The sequence below is a fragment of the Panthera tigris genome, chromosome B2, assembly GCF_018350195.1.
Source record: "Panthera tigris isolate Pti1 chromosome B2, P.tigris_Pti1_mat1.1, whole genome shotgun sequence".
In the NCBI taxonomy this organism is placed as follows: domain Eukaryota; kingdom Metazoa; phylum Chordata; class Mammalia; order Carnivora; family Felidae; genus Panthera; species Panthera tigris.
The window spans coordinates 131,982,748-132,005,821 of NC_056664.1; the positions used below are offsets into that span (position 1 = coordinate 131,982,748).

Here is a 23,074-nt window from a genome sequence, read left to right on the forward strand (position 1 = left end):
TTCCTCAGTTTCCTTTGTTAGTTCCCTCTCTCCGATGAGACAGGACACCTTCCCCACTCACAATCCCTCCCTAAGTGATCTCGTTTAGGTCCCATGGCTTGAATCCCATGACTCCAAAGTTTGTGTCTTCAGCCAAGATCTCTCTGTGAACAACAGAATCACATATGGAATCATCCATTTGACATCACAAAGTTAACATGTTCAGAACAGAACTTTTATATTTTGGAACTAGGTTCAGGTGGTGGCTGTACAACATTGGATGTACTGTAAGTCCCTAAATTGTTGACTTTGAAAGGGTTAATTTTATGTGGTGGGGATTTGACCTCAATTTAAAAAACTCAGAAGGCCCGCAACTTTTCATTTCATTCTACACCAAAACTTAGTCCTCCCCAGAATTCCCTGTCTTCATAAATGCACCCCTCCCTTCTTCACCTTCCCACTCCCCTGACATCCAAATCATCAGCAAATATTGTCACTTCTACCTCCAAAGTTTTTCTCTAACCAGTTTACTTCTTTCCACCTCCCCTGAGGCCACCCTCACGGGAGCCTCAACCACCTGTCCCTACAATTATGATTAGTGTCCCTGCCTCTCCTCTTGCGTCTCTATAGTGCTTTCTCCATATAGCCATCAACTTGATGTCCTAAACCTGTAGATCAAACTATAATACACCCTCATTAAAGCATCTAATGGATTCTCATAATACCCGAAGAAGAAGAAGAAGAAGAAGAAGAAGAAGAAGAAGAAGAAGAAGGGAAGCCTGCAGGACTCTCCATGAAGACCCCATTCTGGACTGGAGACTGCCTACTTTTCATTGGGTCCTCACATGGCAGAAGGGGCTAGGGAGCGATGTAGAGTCTCTTTTGTAAGGCACTAATCCCATTCATGAGGCTCCTCCCTCATGACCGAAGCGCCTCCCAAAGGCCCCACCTCCCAATACCATCACATTGGCCATTAGGATTTTAACACGAATTTTGTGGGAACACAAACATTCAGACCACAGCAGTAAACTATTGAAGCAGGGACTTCATCCATCTTGTGTAGACCCATATCTCCAGTAACTCAAAAGTCCCAGACACATAGTAGGTGCTAAATAAATTGTGTTAAATTGGGTTTTCAGCCACTAAGATTGTCGGTGGTTTGTCAGCAGAACAGGAATGAACTGCTGCTACCATTAAGTAAAGTAACCTGCGACACTACTAAAATAAAAAAACGTAATACCCCTCCAAGTAGAAATACCACTCTTTGGAATCTATCCTGGGGAAACAATAGCACCTGTGTATGGATATATGAACAGGCATATTGATTACAGTATTTAAACAGTATTTGTTGCAGGATTAAAAAACAAAACAAAACAAAACCCCCAGGAATAGAGGCCCATCACTAGAGAAATAGAGAATGTATTAGAATATGTTGAAAAGGATGAGAGTTTTGCCATTTTTCTTAGAGGGATTTCTACAAAGTAAAAAGAGAAAGGAGAGGTACAGACACGATTGTGTTTTTAATAAAGCAAACAAAGAGACGAAAGGCTGTCAAATATATGAATGCATACCATATTTCCTTAAGGCTAGGATCGCAAGACCCGTCACAATTTCCAGAAATGTTAAAACATGGAAAAGCTTTGCCACTCAGATCTGATGCCATACGGCTTGTGCACGTGGCACATAGCTGAGTGAAAGCGGAAAGAAACCCAACAGTTTGTTGATGCAGCCCGGAGGCCTTGTGTTTGGAGGAAAGGGTGAGGAAAGGGGTAGGTAGGCATGCACACAAAAAAAATCAAATCAGATCAAATTAAAAAAGGACACATAACATTCCATTTATATAAAATATGTATGTTCACAAAGAAACTAACTTGTAGGAATGCCCATGAAAAGTTGTCACAGAAAAGAAGCAAACACCAGAGAGTGATGAACACAGTAGGACTCTATTTTGGCAAAAACCCAGATCTGCCGGTCCTCGCAGGTCTAAGGGCATGGGGAAGGGGGCAGAGACCTCAGACTGGACGTGATTGTTCTTCGTATTGTTCCACTTGCGGCAAGCGTGATTATTTTGTTTTTTAAAACTACACAGAATGAAAAGGGACAAAAATCGAGGGGGAAACGTACGTCATGTCGCCGTACAGCTAAAACTAAAGGTGGGGCTTTCCTTTACATTTCGAGCATCCTTGTTAATAACCACCATCATCATCTCTGGGTCACCAGAAGGGAGCAGGTGACCTTCTGGTTCCTCCAAGGTGGATTACAAAATTTAGCCAAGCAGTTGGACGGTTGGGGTGTCTTAGTCTATTCTCAACACTCTTATTACCATAACTACTTAGTTCATACATGTAAAAAACATTTAAAAACGTTTTTTGCATTGATTATGCAAAAATTAAAGGCCTTATGTCTATCTTAACACTGAAAAAAATGAATGTCATGTTACCATTAAGCAGAGATAAAGTAAAGCTAAATCTGTCTCCAAGTGTAACTTAACCCCCCCCCCCAACCCTTGAAAGGTAACTAAAACACCACCAGAACTAAGGGCTAGAGTGGAGATGATGTGGGTCTGAATCTTAGTCGTAGGTCTAGCAATGCATGCCCAGGAACAAATCATTCCCTCTTTCTCTTTTTTTAAGTCTATTTATTTATTTTGAGAGAGAGTGAGAGAGCACGCAAGCAGGGGAGGGGCAGAGAGGGGAGAGACAGGGGGAGAGAGAGGGGGAGATCCCAAGCAGGCTCTGCACTGTCCGTGCACAACCTGATGTGGGGCTCGAACTCACAAACCTTGAGATCATGACCTGAGTTGAAGTCAGATGCTCAACCTACGAGCCACCCCCGGGGGGGGGGGGGGCAAATCATTCTGGATGATTTGTTCTGGATCTTCTTCTGGATGCCAGTTTGTTCATTTGTAAAAGGAGGATGAAAATCCTAATTCCACTGATTTTCCAGAATTGTTATGAAAACCAAATGAGAAAAGCATGTGTGAAAGCATCTAGTTTGTCTGCCACGTGAGAGTTTTTGCTAGACTCCAAGGGTCTTATTAAAGATACAGTAGAGGGGTGCCTAGGTGGCTCAGTTGGTAAACGACCGACTTCAGCTCAGGTCGTGATCTCAGGTTCATGAGTTCGAGCCCCACATCGTGTTCTGTGCTGACAGCTCAGAGCCTGGAGCCTGCTTCGGATTCTGTGTCTCCCTCTCTCTCAGCTCCTCCCCTGCTCACACTCTGTCTCCCTCTCAAAAATAAATAAACATTAAAAAAAAAATTAAAGATATAGTAGAAAGAGAAAAGGAGTCAGAATCAGAGACCAAGGGTTCTCTGTCACTGTCCAGCTGGGAGACTATCACCATTCCAGGTCACCAGTCCCGGGCCTAATTTTTCTAAATTCATTAATACGCATTTCTTTTTGGGAAAAGAGAAATTCCCCAATCCTTCAACTATCCCCATAAAGCTAAATGTTATTTGAATTCAATGCACTTCATGCACATTGAGGCACCAAAACTGTTTCTTTAGCACCAAATGATAATGGAAAAGGATTTCACTGAAGTCCAGATAACAAATGAAGACAAATGTTTTCTCTAATCCTCTTTCTATAAAAGTACACAATCTTCATTTATCTTCAGGGATGACGTCCGTCCCTTTAAGAATAGTTCCTTTAGGAGATGCATTTCATTGTCTGAGCCTCTTGACAATTCTTACATCTTCTACCGTGAACTGTTGAGCCCTCCAATGTCTCGCGGAGTCTCGGTTCTGCTGACGTCCTGCGTCCCGCCTGCTGATTGATGGGGCTTCTTCCTAATGGAGCTGCCAGAGAGCAAATTGCACAAATTGTTCTTTGCCCCTCGTATGACTATAGTCCCACCCAATTCTTGTCACATACTGTATCTCACTTCTGCTCAATAGCATGCATGATTTCTTTTGTTATTAATAGTGTGTTTTTAAATGAATTTAAAGTACCATTGCATTCAAGCTAACTTTTCAGCTTTTTGTTTTTAACTGATTCAATATCTTTCTCGACACAGGATTCCCTATATCACTCAGCTGCCCCAAATATCCAGTGGTTTCGATCAGATGCCTCTTTTTTTCTTTAAGTTTATTTATTTTGAGAGAGAGAGAGGGAGGAAGAGAGAGAGCATGAGTGGGGGAGGTGCAGAGAGAGAGGGAGAGAGAGAGAGAGAGAGAGAGAGAGAGAGAATCCCAAGCAGGCTCCAAGCTGGCAGCACAGAGCCCCATGCGGGGCTCGAACCCACGAACCGCGAGATCATGACATGAGCCAAAAAGTCAGACACTTAGCTGACTGAGTCACCCAGGCGCCCCAGTCAGATGCCTCTTTGATAGTTAATTTGATGCGTTAACTTCACGGGAGCGTGGGGTGCCCGGATATTTGGTCAAATGGTATTCTGGGTGTGTCTATGAGGGTGTTTCTGGATGAGGTTAACATTTGAGTCAGTAGACAGAGGGAAGCAGATCGGCTTTCCCCTGCGTGGGTGGGCCAGAGATCCAATAGACACCTGACCTGAACAAAGGCTGAGTGGGAGGGAATTTTGCCTATTTGTTTGAACTGAGAAGTCAGTCTTCTGCCCTCAGACGGGAAGTTAAACCATCAGCTCTCCTGGTTCTCATGCTTTCGGACTTGGATTAGAACTTACCCCATCGATTATCCTCTTGGGCTTCAGGTGTTCTCATGCGGACCAGAACAACACCACCAGCGCTCTGGGGTCTCCAGCTCGCCAGCGTCGTTCAGATCATAGGACTTCTCAGCCTCCATAATCCCGTGAGCCAACTCCTTATAGTGAATCTCTTCATATATGTTTATATGTATTTCTGCAACATGTATCCTATTGGGTCTGTTTCTCTGGAGAACCCTGAGAAGTACAACCTCCATCTAGCCTTCAAAGTCTTCCTTAATTTGACCCCAACCGCATATCCAGACTCATTTCAAAAGAATAGTATTATATGACTGTAACAGTTAACATCATAGCATGCCAGCCGCATGCTAAGGGCTTTAGATGCATTACCTCAATTAATCTTTATAATGATGCCTTGAGGTAGGCTATTTTAAAACATTTTTTTTTAATTTATTTTTTTGGGACAGAGAGAGACAGAGCATGAACGGGGGAGGGGCAGAGAGAGAGGGAGACACAGAATCTGAAACGGGCTCCAGGCTCTGAGCAGTCAGCACAGAGCCTGACGCGGGGCTCGAACTCACGGACCGCGAGATCGTGACCTGGCTGAAGTCGGACGCTTAACCGACTGCGCCACCGAGGCGCCCCGAGGTAGGCTATTTTATTTACATTTCATAAGAAAACAAAAGGACGCTTATATTTAGAGTAATTCTGGGATTTGAAAACATTTTTCTTTTTTGTGAAGTACACTGTATCCCCACTGTGGGGCTCAAACTCAAGATCCCGAGATCAAGAGTCACACGCTCCGCTGAGTGAGCCAGGTGCCCCTGATTCTAGGACTTAGGCCGAAGTCTCTCTGACTCCTAAATCCATATTTTTTAGACTCGCTCGATGCTACCTCCACAACTCGCTAAACAAGCCCTTGTAGAATGAGGCCAAATCTTTCCATTCATTTTGACCTCGGCGTCTTAAAAAGAGAATCGCTTCTAAACCTTGATGAATAACAGAATCACCGGGAAAGTTTTTCAGTCTGAGTCATTCAGCTCTAACCTTCAGAGCTGCAGAGTCTCTATGGTGTGGTTCAGGAATCTGCCTTTCATGGTTTCCAGGTGAGTCTAGTAGGTCAAACCACAGGCCCCAGTATTTGGGAATAAGGGCCTTAGGTTAAGCCAGTGGCTCTCAAATGTTAGCCTACCTCCAAACCACTGGGAAGGCATGTTAAAACACAGACCGCTGGGCCCCATCCCCAGTGTTTCTAACTCAGTAGATTGGGGGTAGAGTCCAGCCATCTGCATTTCTAAACAAGTTCCCAGGTGGTGCTTCTGCGGCTGGCACAGGGACCACACTCTGAGCACTACAGGGTTCCGCTGTTCTTGCTTTGAATAGTCTCCTTTGTACCTTCCTCTAGTCCAAATTTCCACCTGTTCTTCAAAGCCACCTTCTTCACAACACCTGTCTGCTTCAGTGCTTAGCCTCCTTCTTCTGCTTGCGGGGTCAGCTGGCTTCGCAGGTCCTGGCAGACTCCGCTGAACTCTGGGATAAGAAAAGAACATTCTTCGTCTCTGTTCTTTCCCGTAGCGGTAGGACTTCCCACCCCCTTTTGAAACAGCCCAACAGAAAAAAATAAAAAAAGAAGTAAATAAAAATAAAAAGCCCAATAGATGTGTTTAAGGGTTGCCGAGGATATCCCCTTATGCACCTGCTCTGAGCCACTGGCCACACCCCTCCTGGCCTTCCCCTCCCCTCCCCCATTCATGGGCTCCAGTTCCCTTTGAGGACGTTTACTGAGGCGACTCCCCTGAGAAGCTGCCCACGGAAGGCTCAGGGAGCTGCTGGGAAGTTATTAGAGTTCCTGCAGCTGCCCTTGCAGGCCTGCCCCACCTGCCGGCCACACCTTGCACTTGGCACTTCTCAGAAGTTTGGATAAGACTGCCCTCAGCTGTCCTCCCATCCTTTCATCCCCTTGCTCTGCCCCAGGCCCCTTGCCCCGGGCCCCAGCTGTGAATGCCAGTCACCATCACTTTTGTAACAGAAAGTTGTGTAGACTGACCCCAGCCCCCGAGTTCTTAGGCTGTGACTGATGCTTCTCTCGGGATGAGTTCACTCTTACAAGGCACCTGGTCCCTCTTGCTAAAAGAACCCCCCTCCCCCTAAAGCTGCACCACTCACCCTCCCAAACACGCCTAGAGGGCAAGTCTGGAGTTTAGGATGGAGGGCAGCTGAAATTCGTGGTGGGATTCAAGCCACAGGTTTAATACTTACTAGCATTTTATAACAAAGAAAAAACTCCTTGAAGTCAGGGATTATTCCTTAAAGTGTAAATGTGTTGCTACTTCTGTTTGGCCCACAATGCCTAGAACAGTGTTAAAATACATGCGGTCACCTCTTACATCCCTGACATATGCAAAGCAACCTCGCCCAGCACCTGCCTCGCCTGTCCCTCCTCCCTGCCCAAAACACCCTGTGCATTTCTACCCCTTCTCTTCCCAGGCCCGCTCAAATGCTCTTCCTTCACGAACTTGTCCCCTTCCCCACTCCACTCACTATAGTTTTCCCTTGCTCATTGGTAGTGAATTTCTCTTTCTAACACCCAGAATTGCCAGAGGGGAGTTTAGGCGCCTCTTCTGGCACTTGGAGCCCACCCACTCCAATCAACCGTCCCCATCCCCCACCAACTATCACCCCCTAAGGCCCCAACTGGGAGCAGGCCTCACCTGTGCTGCCGCCTCCCTGTCCCTCCACCTGAGGAAGGCAGCTCAAGGCTGGTCAGCTCAGGGACACCTCTGCCCCTCCTCTCCAGTCCTCCTGGACTGAGCCTGGATCCCAGAGACTCCAGAGTGTGGTTGGAGGATGGAAAACCAGGAGGACTGCTCTCACTTTACCATTACATCAGGAACTCTCTCTGGCTCCCCCGGCATGTTGGCAGCCCGCAGGGGCAGAGCTTTCACTCTGGATCCGATAGATATTTCGCCATGCATACATTCTGTAGACCCTTCTTTGGTCCTGTGACTACTGAGACTAATTTCTCTTCCACCAGGACCCCAAAGCCCTCAAACCCAGGTTCAGCTCTACCAGCTTTGTGTTCCTCACCACTGGCTTCGAAAGCACTTTTATGACATCCATTTCATTTCATAATCAAGGAAATTGGAAATAGTTTTGCACCAATCTTACCAGATTCTCCGTGCGTATACCTACGACACATCCATAGACATTTATGTCTACGGATATCCAATAGCCGAGGGTTCAGTGCCTTGGTTATTTGTAGTAGCGGGAGACAGAATAGGGTCATTCTTTTTTTCAAATAGAATTCGATTTTCTTAGCCTGTGAACGTCCCTACATCATCCTTCTTGGCACAACTGTTCCCATTTTGTTCCCGGGCTAGTAATCGTATCCAGTCATTAGAATTACGTTGTAGACTTTTCTGTCGCCTTTCCTGCCTGATTATCAAGCTTGGTTTTCTCTTCAGATTGTAGATCTCTGTTTGTACTGTAACCATCTTCACTTCGGCTCCATTATTCGCACTCATCCTGTTTGGGCCTCTGAACTTGTACCCTAACACTTACCAAAAAAAGCATAAAAAGACACCCAGGAGTTTCTTTGTTTTTCTTTACCTTCTTTTCACTTGTCTGTATCAGAGATGGGAAGAATGACCATGGATCTCTCACAAAGCGGACTAGAAATTCCGAGACTGTGAATTCCGGCTATGGCTCTGCCATTCACGTATTTATGACCCCAGGGGATTTACTGAAGCTTTTTCTCTGGTCTATGACATACTTGTCAAATCATGTAGGATTTATGATCAATGTCATGTGTGATCTATGATCTATGCTGAAAACGAAATACGGGCTCATCTCTTTAGCCGGATATAATTATTAGCAAATCCATTCATTACAGGAGTAATTTCCAAACCCTACAGATCTACAGAATCGCCTTTTTGACTTAAAAAAACAACAAAAAACAAAAACAAAACACAGATCACTGAGGTCCATCCAATCCTGCTGCATCTGATTTTTAAGTAATTCGTTGATGTGGAGGCAGCTTCGAAGAACCCTAGAATTGCAGGCCAGGCTTCCGAACTGCTTCTGCAGTGGGCACTCATTTTGGAGAAACTGGTTCAAAATTTTGTCCTCCTGCCTAATTTATCAGTAAGGAATGAAAGATGACCGTGTTTGAATGATTGCAGACGTGCCAAATGTTGAACCCGTGGTGTTCACAGCAAGATCGAAGCTGTCAGGATGCTCACGCACATTTTCGTGGAACCAGACACGGGAGTGTACTTAAACCAATTAAAGATTAGTCTTTATTTCAAATAAAAAAAAATAAGTAAATGGCAAGAGGAGGATGGAGTCAGTGTTTCCCACTGCATAAGCTTCTGTTGTATATTGCGACAATATACAATATTCAATATATTGACTTCAATATATTGACTTCAATATATTGAATATTGTATATTGTTGCCTATTGGATTAAGGGGCATTCAGCCTCATTATTACACCACCCAAAAGGAGAGTCTTTAAAGAAGAATCTCAGATGTGGAAATGTGCCTTTTGGGATTAAGATAAAATGAGTCTCCTCAGCAAATTTGCCACCTCTTGGATAACTTTATCACCCCAAAAGCAAAATTTTTCCGCAAAAAGACGTGTTAAATTTTTAGACCACAAAGTATTCCATTCTCCCCAATCCTACCCTTTTGTATACATTCTTTTTCCGCCATTTCAAAATCATACTCTGAGTTAGTGGTTTAAAAGGCATTAGGATTTGTATCTCTTCTAATACAATAGACTCTCGTGGGTTGTAAAGAATACTTATGACACATAAGTCAAGCCAAGTCAAGTCTCTTAATTTGCCTAACCCACTCTCCCCCTCCCCGTCCAATTCCAAATCAAGGACTTCTCTTGCAGAAGCTGTGCTCTTCTTCTAACTTTATCAGTTAAAACTTGGACTTCCTCTCTCTCTTGGCCCACGGGCAGAACAGTTTCTTAGAGTCACGAGAATCCTAACTGCAGTGTTTCTTTGGGTTCTGCTTCAAGGGTTACTTCCCAAAGCCCTTCATCTCTTTTCCCAAAGTACCTCCTTTGCTTCAGACACTCAACCTCGGTTATTACAACAGCTCTCTATTATGCCACTGTTATCTCTAGGCCATTCTGTAGGAAACAGCTAAAGTGTTCTATGCTCCCTGCAAACCAGCTGGGTAGCCCCCACTTAAAATCACCTTAAATGAGGTCCTAACACACCTAAAGTAAGGCACGCGCCCTTGCTGATAAGGGTGGCGCATTTCAGCGATAAGAATCGGAATGATGTGCCCACCTCCAAGGCAGAGCAGGTAGAGTTTGAGGAGCCACACCTCGTCTCAAGAATTTGGAACATGGCCCCTGTTACTCCGTCTGGTACTCATTATCTTCTCTTCCCAGTAGCCGTACCCCCTCACCAAGGGGTAACTGTACATTCAGCATTTACAGAGGACTTCCTGGCAAAAGGCAGGCCCTTGCACACCTCTGTGCTACAGTTCTTGAAGGGCATTCTGTTCCATGGAACACCCTCTGGGGCTCTGTGATCAATGGCATAAAGTACAATCTGCCTGCTGTCCCCAGACAGACGTTCCATGCCACAGCCCCCCTTCCCAGTCCTCCATGGGGTATATTTAGCCACTGAGTTGTGACAGATTTCAGGCTCTGGGGATGAAGCCTGCTGCTATACGGGGCTTTGTGGGAACAGCGACTTGGGTTTGCAGCTGGGAATCCTTCAGACAGAGACTCCTTTAAGGTCAACAGATGGAGTTGGAAGATTTGTTTGGGGATCTGGGTAGGGTGTCGGTGGAGCTAACTGACAGGTGACGGGAAGAAGGACATATAGGCTGGATTTGGAAATTGTTCTTTTCATACCAACTTGTCATTAAAATAAAGGATTTAAAAATAAGATAAAATACTAAAATGAAAAATGAAAGTGAAACACTTACAGCAACAGGATACAAAAGAGAAAAGAGTTTATACATCAAATGATTTATGTGTAAGTCTATGTATAAGAGATCGTGTCAAGCAATATCCTTGAGCTGATTTAAAGAGCTTAAAGCTCCCAACAAGTGGGGGTGCCTGGCTGGCTCAATTGGTAGGGCATGTGACTCCTGATCTTGGGGTTGTAAGTTCAAGCCCCATATTTGGTGTAGAAATAAAAGCTTAAAAAAAAAAAGTAAGTGACAATTGCTCCGAGGAACACAGCTTTCTGAGCTGGGTGGTTATTTTCAAGGGAGAGGTTGTTAGTCTAGAAAGTGGGTGCTGCTCGTTCTTTGGGGTTTCTTAATACTTGGTGTTGCCGTTAGGCATCTGCATTTGACTAGTATAGGCAGCCAACCTGGCTCGTTCTGTGTTGGAGCTAGAACACATGACTGCTAGAATCATCCTGGCTTCTCCTTCTTTCCAGCTCACTTAGACACAACATGTGGAAATGAGGACAGAACCCTTTGAAAAGAATGGAAGCAGGTAGACAGCAGGAAGCGGAGAGCCATTTTAACTTATTGAGTTAAATGAGAGTGACTGATTCCAAACTTTAGCCTAAAGCTATGAGCTATGTATGGGACCTGTGAAAGCTGATGTCAATCATCCCAATTCTTTGCATCTATAAACTGAGAGCCTTTACTTGTATATTGAAACAAAGAGCACAGAAGACAGAACCCTAAATAGATATGTGCTATGATCCTGATGGCTGCCTGCCATATTACTGTTAAAATCTAGACAACAGACTCAAAATGGAGTCACTTATGCTAAGCCCCATGTCACCAAACCGAGACTTGATTAAAAATGCAGCTCTCCCAAAAATGGAATCTTGAACCAGCCAATCAGGAATCACCTGAAAGGCACAGTTAGGTTATCTGCCTGATAGGCACATGCCTTCCCCTAAAAGAAAGGAACCTTGTAATAACCAGCCGGCTTTTTTGCCTAGCACACCTTCCTTGCTCCAGCTCCCTTCTGCCTATAAAGGTCTGTTATTCTGTACAGCTCCTCAGAGCGCCTTTCTATCTGCTACTGTGAACACTGCCCAATTCATTAATTGTTGAATGAAGCCAAAAAGATCTTTAAAATTTACTCAGTTGCGTTTTGGTTTTTTGACATTGTAGATTCTCATCTGGTAATAACGCACTCAAGGAAACTATTTTGCAGCAATACAACCACTGATTACTATCAGATGACCATCTCACAAGCAGAGAAGACAGCAGAGGCATTTCTGCTTCTATCCCTAAACCGACACTCAGCATTTCAACACTGCAAACCTGAAGACTCTTCAGTTGCTACGTATATCGTAGTATCGTGCTGTTTACAGAGCTCGTGACAATATACCCCAGTGACACATCTCCTGCCAGAAACAAACTTAACGCCTTAAGTCAAAAAAGGACCCTATCCAGTGAGACTTCCTTCCTTAAAATCTTAAACATCAGAACTACATATTATTTTTATTCTTTTTAATTGTTTTTGTTTTTATGTAGGCTGCACGCCCAGTGCAGAGCTCCATGTGGGGCTTGAACCCAGGACCCTGAGATGGACACCTAAGCTGGGATCAAGAGGCAGATGCTTAAATGACTGAGCCACCCAGGTGCCCCCAGAACTACATTTAAAAAATAAATTCTGGGGTGCCTGGGTGGCTCACGTCATGATCTCACAGTTCATAGGTTGGAGCCCCGTGTTGGGCTCTGTGCTGACAGTTCAGAGCCAGGAGCCTGCTTTGGATTCTGTGTCTCCCTCTCTCTCGGCTCTTCCCCCGTTTGTACTCTGTCTCTCTTTCAAAAAATAAAATGTTAAAAAAAAAAGATGAAAATAAAATAAAAAACAAAAATAAATTCTTCCCCACAATTCTCATGCTGAAAGCATTCACCAGGGAGACGGCAGAATCAAAAAAGCGTACATCGATGAGAGCTTGAGAAAAATTCCCCTTTAGACAAGACTACCCCCTCCCGTTATATTTGAAATATAACTGTGGGTTGGCTTTTAGCAGAACTTTTTTAGAGAACCGGTGGCTGTTAAAGAAAAGAATGTCCTGACACTTGTGAAAGTCAGACAGACTTTATTCGAGGAAAGACTACTGCAAGGGGATTTTTCTGCAGGGGAGAGACTGGGCAAGATAGGGCTCAACTCTGAATACAACAGGGACAAGTGGGTATTAGCCAAGGGGCAAGGGGGGGGGGGCAGTGGATGGAAGATTACTGAGGAAACGTCAAGGAAAGGTGGATTCTTGCTGAAGGCAGGCCAAGGTGATAAGATTTGGAAGGTGAGGGATTTTCACTAAACCAGTCCAGCAGGATCTTGCTGAAACTGGACTGATTGGCCCAAGGACTGAGCACAAGGTCAGGGCTTAGTTGCGAGGAGGGCTCAGAGGAGCCTGACTCCTACGGGTCAAGCAGAAAGCATCGTGGTTTACTAGCTGCATATAACACGGTTTCTGGTGTGGGATCGCTCTTGAAGAGAACGGACACACGCCCGGCTGGTCTCATGAAAGGGAAGGTTTAATGGGTGGCTGTTCCCTCTCTCTCCCTTCCTCGGAGAAGCCTGAGGGAGCAGCATGAGCACTGGTCCCCACTGTGGCTGCTCCTGGGAGCCGGTGGAAGGAATGCTGACCCAGACCAGACTCACAGAACCTCACCTTCTTGGGCCTCACATGCTCCTGGCGGGACCCCTGTGTCACCACTGTCAGTGTGTGCCATACTGGCCTGAGTGATGAGAAAGGAAGCCTTGGCTCTCCCCCACTGCCTTTCCCTTCCCCCACCCCGCCCCTGCCTCCCAGACCTAGGGAGGATGAGAGGCAGCCTTCAAGGTCACTCTTGGTTTTGCCTATGCCTTGTGAGTCAACATTCTCTTGTAAAGGCCCACTGTTTGTGATTTAAAAAAAGAAGTCTGTGCCTGGTTGCACTTTTAGAAGTGGATAGTTTATCTTTAATCAGGATGAAAATAAAGGTTCGAGGTCTGATGCTACAGAAGGTTGCTCACGGTAGTCACAAGGAGGCCATATTTTCACATGGAATTGATTGAACTAGACCAAAATGTAAAAAAAAAAAAAAAATCAGAATCATCTGGAATCTTACAACATTCTTCAAGGCCTGAAAAAGGCCTGGGTTGGCTTGTATTTGTGTGACTTTCTTGTAGTTCCTCTCTTTGACCCCAACTAATAGCTTTAGAATATGCCTTTTATTCTGTCCTTTGTAATTTCCTGAAGCTCTTCGGGGGCCCAGGTCTTTGATATGCAAAATGAGATCTTAAAAGGCACGAGGTGGGAAGTCAAGACTGACCTGGCAGTTGAGTGTGGGAGGACCAGAGTCTGCAGGAAAAGACCAAGTAAATACCTGGAGTTTTGCCTTTAGACCTTTCTGGTTAACATCATGAGGGAAGGAGCTGGGGGGATGTGGAGGGAATTGGAACAGTTTCCTTCTCTCTGTGTAAATGTTCTGTTCCTCATCAAACTTTACCCTGCCATTTTAAATATCCCCTCGTGCTTTTTTACCCAAATCCATTTTGACTATGGTGATGCCAAATGGTGAACTTCAGACTTCTTGACAACATTTACTGGAAAGCATAAAGATCTAAAAGAAACAAAGGGTGGCCCAGGAATATCATAAGTAGTCAACTTATCAGGAAGGCAAAAAACAGTAGATGTCCCTAAATGTGAAAGAGGTCTGGAAATATGGTTTCTATGGGCTCTCCATAAAAACCAGAACAAAATAACACAACAAACAAAAACAGGCAAAAACATAACAAAAGCAAAAAACACCATGGAAGAATCAAAACTAGCCAAACCAGAAATAAAGTTTAAAACAAACAAACAAACAAAAAACCTGGGAGAAGTAAAAATTAAAACAACTGAGGTACACTTGAAATCCATTTACACATAGAAATAAGACTCAACAACCAGACATTATCATTGTTCTGTAGGAATTAAATGCTATAAACTTTATTGTTGGGAGACAATTCTTTATGGATCTCTCGTGTTTCTGGTCAGCAGTGGCACTGACTACTTTTGTCCTGAACTATCTTTTCAGGGAGGTTTGTATAGCAAATAGTCTTGGAAGGTAGAAATCGCGTCTCCCAAGGACAGCCACGCTTTAGGATGTGGTTTCAAAAGTAAGAAAATGTGGAAAGACCACCAGAACCAGGAAACACGTGTCCCATCCACCTGTGGACATTGAGAAAATCTGCACACACACCTCTTCCTCCCAATGAGCGATGTGTACATCCTTCCAGATGTCTATCCCTATCCACATATACCCCTGGACCAATGTCAAAAAGGCATCGGAGGTGACAGTCTCCAAAATGCGGCGTCTGCTCCCCCAGGAAACAGAACAATGAGGGGAAAGCAAGAGGAAAACACAAGGTAAGCTGTGTGTATTTGTTTTTAAACGTTCTCTTTCTGTGATATTTATAAATGTATAGATATACTTTCACATAGGTTTGGGTACTCGAAAACTCTTTTTTTTTTTTAAATTAAAAAAAAAATTGAGAAACAGAGCGAGACAGCGTGAGCAGGGGAGGAGCAGAGAGAGAGGGAGACACAGAATGTGAAGCAGGCTCCAGGCTCTGAGCTGTCAGCACAGAGCCCGATGTGGGGCTCGAACCCACGAACCGTAAGATCACTACCTGAGCCGAAGTCGACGCTCAACCAGCACCCCCGAAAACTCTTTCTTAATAAACATGAGAGATGATGAGGTTTAGAGCTAATGACTCTAAAGACATTCAAATTAATAAGATGTGCTTGCAATTTCAAAAGCCTGACCACATTCCACTTATTTATACTTTCAGACTCCTGCCCTTTGGGGGTTTCTGGGCTGTCTGTTGCCCTCCACATGAACCCCCAGCACCCGCTTCCCCCCTCCCTCCTCCCCCAGATGCATCCAGTAGACCAGGCCCTGAGGAACAGAAGCTGCTGGAAGGCACTGACACAGCCTCATGGTTTCAGGATCATTAAGAAATCATTAGCGAGGAGGGATTGCTGGTTTAAATTAGAATGACACTGATAGACCTATAATTAGTAGAAATGAAAATTGTTAATTAAAAGTGTATCTTATTTCCCCCTGGTGTGATCTCTATTTGCCACTTGGTTTTAACAAAAATGAAACCCTATGATAGATTTCGTCAACCCAAGACAAACATTAAAAAAAAACATAGAAAAAAATGTTTTAAAGCCTAATGAACTTTCTAAGGCTCGAACTACGTCCACTCAGGGCTCATGTTTAAATTAGATTGCAGTGCGCTGATTCTGAAAACAATTTTTAAAATATTTTGTTGCCAATTGTCACGGGCTGGATTGTGTCCACTCAAAATCCATCAAGGGCCAGGAAACTGGAGTGTAAAAAAACCACAGTTGGCATAAGGAAAGCTCAGCAAATTGCATTTATCATAGCAGCCAGGGCACCTGGGTAGCTGAAGTTAAGTGTCTGACGTCAGCTCAGGGCACCATCTCACGGTTCATGGGTTCGGGCCCCGCATCTGGCTCCATGCTATCAGCTCGGAGACTGATTGGGATTCTCTCTCTCTCCCTCTCTTTATCCTCCCCTTCCCTCACTCTCTCTCTCTCTCTCCCCGTCTCTCTCAAAATAAATAAAAAACTTGAAAAATATAAAATATTCGCAGCAGGCAAAGGATACTCACAATCCAACTGGATCTCTCACTAAAGTGATCTATAATTTATTGCAAAATTTCTTCTGATATGGCAAGGGGTCCAGTTACTAATTACTCTAGGAAAGAGGTGGAACTTGTGGGGGCTCCATCCATCACCACCCCTGTCCCGAGCACCCCCTCATATGCGCCCACATCTGTTCTTGAATCTCTTGCTCTTTTCACTTGATCTGAACCTTTGCACCCTCCCACGTCGATATTGAAATTGGGTGCTGTAGCACTAGAATGCTTATATATACTTTTTGTAGTTAATTCTATGGTGAATTGTTAAGCGTTGTCTGAATGAATCATAGACCGAAGGCTCTTCTCTCAATAATAAAAATGCTGGTCAGACAATATATTCAATGAGAGCCATAAAAAGCTTCATAAAATGAAGACATTCTGAGGTCAAATAGAAATTGTGTTCTCCAGAATAAGCACTTAGAAATCTGCACTGAGATTCAGGCTTTCTGACAAAGGTGACTGGGATGTAGAACCATCCATTAAACTCATTATATTAAACACAAGCCTCTTTGGCTCGATGGGAATGCATGGCTTTGTTTGATTGCTTTTCAGAAACTCTTGGCACTCATTCAGTAATATAATAAGTGTGATTTTTTTTGGGGGGGGGTGCCTTTGGTATTGCTTTCCAGAGAAATTTTCAATTTTTTTTCCCCAAACAACAGCAAAAGCCCTGTTCTTGAGGGTTCCCATTTTATTTATTCTCGTTTGCTGTCTAAAATCTCAAGTATATGTGGAGCAAAATCACTCTTCTCATAGGTTCCAGAACTTGTGATTCCAAGTTTCATAGAAGGAAATAGAATCTAATTATTTCAGCTGGGGTAAACTGCAAATTACTTCATATAAATAATGACTTCCTAATTTTGATAAACCTTCAATTTTACAATGGAAATTTGCGTGTGTTATCTCACTTAATTTTTTATAACCAACCCACAGTATGAGTCACTTTTATGCCATTCTAGGGCAGAGAAAAACGAAGCTCAGACAGGTTGGGGGATTTGCCCCAGATTGGAGAGTCTGCAAATGTCAGAGGTAGCCCTGTACCCAGTGGATTTGTACCCATTCCTCTTCCACAATGTCACCATTGCCTCCTGATATTTCATCTCAAGACAAATTACAACACCTGAATTCAGAATGAGTGGATTCACCTTGACTCCCACAATGGAAATCTTTCTAATGTCTGGATTAGGCTCAAACTAAACCAACTGTCTTCTAATTCCTTGGTCTCCTCCCTCCTTTGAATCATGTAATTTTTTTTCCTTTGGCATTTTCATGACTATTCCTGCTTTTCATCTCATTTCCACAGCAACGTAAAAGAGGTACTTCTGGATCTTATCAAACAGAGCCATGGGCTGAGCCTAGGACACACATCTTCTAGTTTGTGGAAGCCCTTATAGAAGATCAAACAAGGTAGGGAAAATCTACTTAGGAAATCTTTTCTCTAACCAACCTTTTCCTCTGAACTCCTTTTCAGAAAGAATTTAGACTTAAAGTTCCTTGCATAAAAGTTTGGTTTTGATTGTCTTTTTTTCTCCAAAGGAAACAGTGAAATGGCACCCGTGGCCCTTCAGCAATACAAGTCAGCGTGTAGTATTATTAACCTTGATACTTTAGGGTATTTCAAACAGATCATCTGCAGCAGAACGATGTGGAGTATTTGTTTAATGTGAAATTCTTGGGTTCAATTCAAGGCTTACAAAATCAAAATATCTGGCCGAGCAGCTGTGGGATCTGTACCGTAAACAGCGACCCGGGTGATTCTCTGGTGAAAATCTGAGTACCACGGTCAGAAGGCACCAAGGCCACCCGGATTCATGGGGTAGCCCCCTGCATGCTCCTTGAGCTTGTAAATCACAGCACTGAGATTCAGACCTTCTGAGAAAGGCACCTGGGATGCTGGGCCATCCATTAAACTCAGGACAGCTGGACAGACCTTGGTGGGATTACAGTTCAAACCCACAAGGCAGAGAAGGAAACTGAAGCCCAGGCAGAATAAGTGATTAAGGAAAAGTCCTTCTCAATATTATTCAGTTGCAAGCAAAACAACGAATGAGCTGTGTCTGTTGTTTTTAAATCTCTGTGAGCTCTAGGTACTCCTCCAAGGAGGTCTCCCTGGAGCTCATATTGTATATCACTTGCAACTTTACAAGTGTTGGGCTTAGATACAGATGGTCTGTTGACATATTTTATATCTTTACTTAGTCAAACATTTGTTAGCATTAATTACTTTGATTTAGAAGGTCTCCTTCAAAATATGAAGTCGCCCTCTTTTTAAAAAAAACACAAACAGTTCATCGTATCCAGAAAAGTTCATAGACCCCAGATACAATGGATTAAAGAGCTCCGGCACTCAGTGTGACCTCAAAGACCAATGGGTTGGTGCAGTGTGCCTGGCTGTCAGGCGTGTCTTATAGACTAGTTCTCAAATTTTCAGGTTTTGAAACGGCTTAATCCGTTCACCAAGAAGTGTTCAGGTAAACATTACTGACAAGAAATGAAATGGTTAAACTGGAAATGTCATGGAATAATTAACATACAGCACAATAATCAAGAATTCCCAATGTTCGGGTCATTGTTGTAGCATGGAATCATCTCCGGGTGGACACTGACTCAACTACATTAACTTGGGAAGTCAGCCTACAGGTCCTTCCCGCACAGCTGAGACCGAAGCCCTTCTTGGCTACCTGTTTTGACTCAGGAGCATCCGGCTCTTTGATTGGATATTTGTGTACGTCATCCAGAACAGTGCTCTCCAACATTTCATTTGGCACTTTTGGGTTGTATAGTAAGTGTATGTTTAATGTAAAACACACACACACGCACACACACACAAACAACCTACCAACTTCTTTTCCAAAGTGGCCGCAAAATTTCACATTGTTCTCAGCAGTGTATGAGAATTCCAGTTGTTCCACATCCTTGTCAACACGTGGTGTTGTCAGCTATCTTCAATGATAGCCATTCTAGTAGGTGTGTGATGGGATCTCATTGTTATTTTGATTTGCATGTCCCTAATCACTAATGAGGTTGAATATCTTTTTGTGTGCTTGTTTGCCATTTGTATCTTCTATGGTGAAATCGTATGTACCCAGTGTTTTGTGGTGTTCAGCTCACAGATTCGGTGTCAGAATCGGACACAAAATTTTGCTACATCTATAGCTAAATTTTTCTGTTTTGCTGTTGTAAATGGTACTGTAAAGTTTTCAGCACGTTGCTAGTAGATAGAAATATGATTCAGTTGTGTGTGTTGATCTTGTATCCTATCCTGTGACTGGCTGATCTCCCATATTCATATTAGAAGTGTTTTGGTACATTCATTGGGATTTTTTTAAATGCAGATAATCATGATTTCTGCAAATAGGGATGGTTTTATTACTTCATTTCTAATCAGTATTGTATGTATGTATGTATGTATGTATGCCTCTACCCATCTATCTATCTACCTACCTACCTACCTACCTATCTACCCATGCATCCATCCATGCATCCACCCATCCATGCCTTTATCCATCCATATCTTGCCTTATTGCACTGGCTAAGACTTCCAGTACCATGGTCAATAGGAATGACAAGAGTGGACATCCTTGCCTTGTTCCTGATCATTGTTCTTTTTTCAGTTTAAAAATTTCAGCTTGTGGCACAAAAACAGACACTCAGATCAATGGAACAGAATAGAGAACCCAGAAATGGACCCACAAACGTGTGGCCAACTCATCTTTGACAAAGCAGGAAAGAATATCTGATGGAATAAAGACAGTCTCTTCGGCAAGTGGTGCTGGGAAAACTGGACAGTGACATGCAGAAGAGTGAAACTGGACCACTTTCTTACACCAGACACAAAAATAAACTCAAAATGAATGAAAGACCTCAATATAAGAGAGGAAGCCATCAAAATCCTCAAGGAGAAAGCAGACAAAAACCTCTTTGATCTTGGCCGCAGCAACTTCTTACTCAACACGTCTCCAGAGGCAAGGGAAACAAAAGCAAAAATGAACTATTGGGACCACATCAAAATAAAAAGCTTCTGCACAGCAAAGGAAACAATCAGCAAAACTAAAAGGCAACCTACAGAATGGGAGAAGATATTTGCAAATGAATATCAGATAAAGGGTTAGTGTCCAAAATCTATAAAGAACTTATCAAACTCAACACCCAAAAAACAAATAATCCAGTGAAGAAATGGGCAATAGACATGAATAGACACCTCTCCAAAGAAGACATCCAGATGGCCAACTGACACATGAAAAAATGCTCAACATCACTCATCATCAGGGAAATACAAATCAACACCACAGTGAGATATAACCTCACACCTGTCAGAATGGCGGTCATTAACAACTCAGGCAACAACAGATGTTGGCGAGGATGCAGAGAAAGAGGATCTCTTTTGCACTGCTGGTGGGAATGTAAACTGGTGCAGTCACTCTGGAAAACAGTATGGAGGTTCCTCCAAAAATTGAAAATAGAACTACCCTACGGCTCAGCAATTGCACTACTAGGTATTTATCCAAGGGATACAGGCGTGCTGTTTCGAAGGGACACATGAACCCCCATGTTTATAGCAGCACTGTCAACAATAGCCAAAGTATGGAAAGAGCCCAAATGTCCATCGAAGGATGAATGGATAAAGATGTGGGATATATATATAATGGAGTATTACTCGGCAATCAAAAAGAATGAAATCTTGCCATTTGCAACTACGTGGGTGGAACTAGAGGGTATTATGCTAAGTGAAATTAGAGAAAGACAAATATCATATGACTTCATTCATATGAGGACTTTAAGACACAGAACAGATGAACATAAGGGAAGGGAAGCAAAAATAATATAAAAACAGGGAGGGGGACAAAACATAAGAGATTCTTAAATATGGAGAACAAACAGTGGGTTACTGGAGGTGTTGTGGGAAGGCGGATGGGCTGAATGGGTAAGGGGCGTCAAGGAATCTACTCCCGAAATCATTGTTGCACTAGATGCTAACTAATTTGGATGTAAATTTAAAATAAAATGAAGCAAATGAAAATAATTTGGAGGTATCAAACCAAAGAGATTTTAATTAAATGTGGATTTCCCTCAGAAAAAATAAATGAATAAACATTTCAGCTTGGTTCTTCTTTGTATCTTCTGTTTCTTTGCTGAGGCTTTCTATTTTTCCATTTATTTCCAGAATGTTCTTAATTACTACTTGGATATTTGCTTAGTAGCTGCTCAAGCTGGACATCCGTCCAACATCCGTGTCGTCTCAGGATTGGCACCTGCTGATTCTCCTTTCCTGTGGAGGTTGAAATTGTCTTGGTTCTTCATATCCTGAGCAATTTTAGGTCTGGAATTTGGGTCCCATTCAAATCCTATGGAGAAAGCTGACATTTTTGATTTTAGTAGACAATTGACCTGGTTAGGTTCAGGCCACAAGGTGCAACCTGCCTTCTGAGGGTGCGTTCCAACCAGCTCTGCTTTCCAAGATTTTGCAGTTCTCTTCAAATCAATCCCATATGTGTGCCACCTGACTGTCAGCTTGGGTGTGAGCGCAGCTGAATGAAGTGAACCAAAAGAAATAAATATTTCTGTACTTCCTCTGCTCCTCAAGACAGAAGTACGCGATTTTTCTTGAAGTTCTCCGTCTGAGCCGCAGTTCCTAATGCTATGTTTCATGCTGCACTGTATTCAGTATGGAAGATACCAGAGGAAAACAGTTTCAAACTGTCAGTTTGGTAGCACCTTGAATTCTGGTCGTTTTCTCCAATCTTCCTGGTACTATTTGCTTCTTGGGGTCCTCAAATCGAGCCTTCATGCATTGGTCCAGTTGTTTTAGTTTTAAACAACTTTATTGATAAATAAGTTGCATACCATAAAATTCGCCTACTTAAAGTAACGAGTTCAATGGTTTTTGTATATTCAGAGTGTGCAACCACCACCACAATGAATTTTGCAATATTTGTACCCTCCCAAAGTAATCCCATACCCATTAGCCATCATCTCCTATCTCCCCCTATTCTTCCATCCCTAGTCCTAGGCAACCATTAATCTACTTTCTGTGTGTGTAAATTTTCCTATTCTAAACATTTCATAGAAATGGAATCCTGCAACATGGTCTTTTGTCATTGGTTTCTTTCAATTAACACACTGTTGTTCCATGTCATAGCCTGTATTAATACATCATCTTCTTATTGCTGAGTAATTTTCCATTGTATGGATATGACCCATTTTCTTCATTCATCACTGATGGACATGTGAGTTGTTTCCTCTTATTGGCTATAATGAATAATGCTGCTATGAAGATTCTTGTGCAATTTTTGGTGTGAAGGTGTTTTCATTTCTCTTGGTTATATACCTATGAGTGGAACTGTTAGGTTGTATGGTAACTGTACATTCGTATTTGAAGGAACTTCTAAACTCATTTCCAAAGCAAATGCATTATTTTACAATCTCATCAGTACCGTATAAGTGTTTGAATTTCTCCACATTCTCACCAACACTTGTTATTTAAATATATATATGTATATATACATATATACATATATATGTATATATATATATATATATATATAGCCATTCCCATGATGGCTAATGTTTTTTGTTGGGGATCTTTTCACACACTTATTGGCCATCATATACCATCTTTTGAAGGAATGTCTATTTAAATCTTCGGCCCCATTGTCGTTTGTCTTTTTATTATTGAGTTATGAGTGTTCTTAATATATTCTAGATACAAGTCCCTTATCAGATATGTGATTAGCAAATATTTTTCCCTCTCTTTAGATTGTCTTTTCAGTTTTGTGGTATCCTTGGAGGCACAAAAAATTGATTTTGATGACCTTCTGTA

At 42.9% G+C, this 23,074-nt stretch overlaps 1 long non-coding RNA gene across 1 annotated transcript; it reads left to right on the forward strand.

The window, feature by feature from the left end:
• Positions 1–232: 232 nt before the first annotated feature.
• LOC122238769 lies at positions 233–21,492 on the forward strand. The gene is made up of 5 exons (XR_006217927.1): positions 233–266; positions 4,651–4,748; positions 14,619–14,950; positions 17,558–17,661; positions 21,419–21,492. It is a non-coding gene; the product is annotated as an uncharacterized LOC122238769 (long non-coding RNA).
• Positions 21,493–23,074: the final 1,582 nt, after the last annotated feature.